At 42.6% G+C, this 4279-nt stretch overlaps 1 pseudogene; it reads left to right on the forward strand.

Moving 5' to 3' along the window:
• Positions 1–1080: 1080 nt before the first annotated feature.
• The window catches only part of LOC105810756, a 6335-nt pseudogene continuing 3136 nt past the window's right edge, over positions 1081–4279 (forward strand).

Raw genomic sequence — 4279 nt, forward strand, 5'->3', positions numbered from 1 at the left:
GTCATATGTTTTCTACAAATGGCTGTTGCGTTACTGGCACCGTGCTAAGCATTTGCATATATTAATATATTTATTCTTCATAACAGCCCTGTAGGGAAGGTATTATCAACCCCTGGGTTCTAGTTTAATCCCTGCTATTATACAGCTAAGTAGTCTTAGATAAATCACATTTCCTCTCTGGCCTGTATTTTTCCAACTGTTTTATGTGGGATTGGACTAGATAGGGATTTCTTAACTTGGGGTCTACAGACCCCTAAGGGGACCATGGATAAAATTCAGGGGAGAGGGCTGTGAATTTGGCTGGGGGAAAAAATACATTCTTATTTTCACTAACCTCTAATAGAAATTTAGCATTTCCTAAGCCAAGCACAGAAAGACAAATTTCTTTGGAGATGATTTGGAAATAGAAAGTTGAAAGTTATAGATCAACCACTGTCATTTTCTCTACAATCTCTAAATACAGCGATAATTGGACAAAGGACAGAAAAATTGGGAAAGTTGGCTTGTCTCCACAATCTGTGCCTTTGAAATATATATGAATACTTATTAAATTATTCATCCAGTAAATTTGCTTAGGTGGACATAATGTTTTAAATAACAAAGTAAAGATCTACAAATATCTTATTTGTTAAATTACATTTGAGAAAGAGCATCAAATTATGTTTGGGGGTGCTACTGAATGCTTTTACAATCTTGAACTCAAAGAAACGGGGTACTGTGAGGTAAACTGCTTGGATAAGCGAGATGGTTCCTGAACAAGCTGCTGGGGTTTTTTGTTTCATTTTATTTTGGTTTGGTTTTTGTTTTGGGGGGCTTGGATCTCACAGTGTTGCCCAGGCTGGTCTCGAACTCCTAGACTCCCCCAGTCCTCCCGCCTCAGCCTCCATGGTAGCAAGGATTCCAGATGCACGCCACCAGGCCCAACTCAAGCCACTATTTTGATCAGTTTTTCCAAAGATCCACAGAAATACTCTGAGATGTTTATGCTGGGGAGGATGTTTGGTTTGCACAATGGAAGCTGACCTTTTTTTCTGACTTCAAAAGAATTTCAGGCTGGAAGCGTGCTGCTGAGGCTTGGGAATGGCGTTTCGTGGCAGGAGACCAGAGCATGGCTGTCCCCGGAGCTCTTTCACAGCAAGAATGAAGCGCAGAAATAGTCCGCAACCCACCAATGCTGATGTCCTGACCAAGGTGGCTGGGTGAGCACTAGAGCGCCTCTGGCAGCCTGAGGGGCAGCCCTGTTACCTGTTGGATATTGGCTGTGGTTCTGGGATGAGGGAAGATGATCTCTCGGATGAGGGGCACTATTGGGCGGGCCTCGACATCAGCCCTGCCACGCTGAATGTGGCCTTAGACTGAGACCTGGAGGGAGACCTGCTTCTGGGGGACATAGGCCAGAGCATCCTCTTCAAACCGGGCACCTTCCATGGTTGTATCAGCATTTCTGCTGTGCAGTGGCTCTGTGATGCTAACAAGAAATCTGACATCCCTGCCAAGTGCCTGTACTGCTTTTTTTCTTCTCTTTATTCCGTTCTTGTCTGTTCTTGCCGGAGCTGTCCTGCAGCTGTACCCTGAGAACTCTGAGCAGTGGTAGCTGATCACAACCCAGGCCACGAAGGCGGGTTTCACTGGTGGCGTTGTGGTGGACTGCCCAGACGGTGCCAAAGCAAAGAAGTTCTACCTCTGCTTATTTTCTGGGCCTTCAACCTTTCTGCCAAAGGGACTGAATGAAAATCAGGATGGAAAGGAGGCCAGGGAGTCCATGTTCACTACTGAGGGGGTCCGGTACAGGATGGCGAGGCTGGGGATGGTTTTAATTTGTGTTTCCCTGATGATTAGTGATATTGAGCATTTTTTCCTGTGTTTGTTGGCCATTTGTCTATCTTCTTTTGAGAAAAATCTGTTCATGTCCTTTGCCCACTTTTTAATGGAATTTTTTTGTTTTTTTCTTGCTGGTTTGAGTTCTTTGTAGATTCTGGATATTAGCCCTTTGTGAGATGTATGGTTTGTGTAAATTGTCTATTTTCTCTGGTGATTATTTCCTTTGCTGTGCAGAGGCTTTTTAGTTTAATTAAGTACCACTTATTTATTTTGTTGTTGCTGTATTTGCTTTTGAGGTCTTAGTCATAAATTCTTTGCGTAGGCTAATGTTGAGAAGAGTTTTTCCTACGTTTTCTTCTAGAATTTTTATGGTTTCAGGGCTTACATTTAAGTTTTTAATCCATCTTTTTTTTTTTTTTTGAGATGGGGTCTCACTCTGTCACCCCAACTAGAGTGCAGTGATGTCATCATAGCTCACTGCAGCCTTGAACTCCTGGCCTCAAGCGATCCTCCCTCCTCAGCCCCCCAAAGTGCTAGGATTACAGGTGTGAACTTGGCCTTTTAATCCATTTTGAGTTAATTTTTGTTTATGGTGAGAGATAGGGATCCAGTTTCATTCCTCTACATGTAGCTATCCAGTTTTCCCAGCACCGTTTATTGAATAGGATGTCCTTTCCCCAGCGTATGTCTTTGTCTGCTTTGTTACAAATCAGTTGATTGTAGCTGTAGCTATATGGCTTTATTTCTGGTTTCTGAACATGCCCAATCTCATTTGAAAATAATTTTTTAAGGTGCTATAATTCATGAAATGGGGTACATATGAAAGAGAATAACTGGAGTGGTGGGGAGTAGTCAGAGTCACTCTCTTTAAAATGTAAGCTCCCGGAGAGTGGACATCCAAGCTGAGATCTTGGTCTCCAGACTGAGCTTCTTGCTGAGGAATTTGCAGATTACTCAGAAACCCAAACATCCACTACCTCTGCTTTGACTTGAACAGAGGATGACAAAGAAACCATTCTCCTTTCTGGAGTGAAAAGATTTCCTTTCCCTTCAAAGGGAGCCTGGAAGGATTCGGTGAGGGGAATGATAGCTGAAAGTGTTTGGCTGGGTGCTTGGCACCCAGGCAGCACTCTGCAAATGTCTTCTTCTTCTACCAGACTCCAGTCCTGGCCACCTGCTGGACCAACATTGGCCTCCTGCCTGAACTTGCAATGGTTTGTACATCATGGACACAATGCTTAATGCTTTTAAATGGGCATTGACATTTAATATAATAAAGTGAGGGTTGGATGTTTGTTTCATAACTCAGAATAAATTGTTTGGTCCAGCTGATGAGTCCCAGGGCAAAAATGTGCTAGCTCAGTCATTCCATTTGTGGTTGAGGCATTGAACTGTCTGTCTTGGTCCAAATGACCAAGGTCTAGGGCAAAGAGGGATTGGGCACTCAGACAAGTGGGAGCAGGATGCTGGCCTTGGCAGCCTTCTGGGATGATTCTCTCCAAGACTGTCAGTCTTCATTTCATGTGGTACCTTCACCCATCCAACACCAGCATTAAAAACCTCATCTTTAACCAGGCTCTGAGCCATTTTCCTGACAGTGAAAAACCGCTAAGTTTTTCTGCCAAATATATATCAATATATATTTGTATAGATATAAATCACCTTCAAGCCACTTCTCCTTTTTGCAGTTAAGGTTACCATGTCTCTCTGGCCCCTTTGTTCTTTAGAATAACATAGACTTTATGGTTAGACTGGATTTTAAGTCCCTGTTCTGCTCTAGTAACTATGTGACCTTGGGAAAAACTTTTAACCTCTCTGAGCCTTAGTCTCATCATTTGCGATAATAATATCTACAAATTTCATACATTTATACAACAAATATTGAGTGCCTATTGTGTGCCAGGCACTGTGAAAATCTAAAAATCTAGAGATTTCACAGCAAATAGTTCAGACAAGATCCCTGTCCTTGTGGATCTTATAATCTAGTAGAAGGAGTTATAACCAAGTAAATAAATAGTCAAGCTTGTTACAGATGGTGATAAATGAAAGAGATATAGAGGGTGATGTAACAGAGTGAGACACTTAAGAGCCATTGAGGCGAGACCTGAAGCATGAAAACAAGCAAACCATGGGAAGAGCTGCTAATGGCTTCACGCAGTGGGAACATTGAGCTCAAAGGTGTGGAGATGGAAAAAAGATTGTTATTTTAAAAACGCAGAGCAGCACAATGTCCGAGAGGGAAAGTGGTATGAGATGAGGTCCAAGGGAAAGGTGGAGGCCAGGAAACATGAGCTTTATGGGTCATAGGAAGGATTTTAGATTTTATTCTAATCAGGGTAGGAAATCAATACAAATGGTTAAGAATCATACAGGATTTATGTTTTTAAAAAATCAATGTGGAGCCAGACGCAGTGGCTCACGCCTGTATTCCTAGTACTCTGGGAGGCCGAGGCAGGCG

Source organism: Propithecus coquereli, unplaced genomic scaffold (genome assembly GCF_000956105.1).
Source record: "Propithecus coquereli isolate 6110/MARCELLA unplaced genomic scaffold, Pcoq_1.0 Scaffold220, whole genome shotgun sequence".
NCBI classification, from domain to species: Eukaryota; Metazoa; Chordata; class Mammalia; order Primates; family Indriidae; genus Propithecus; species Propithecus coquereli.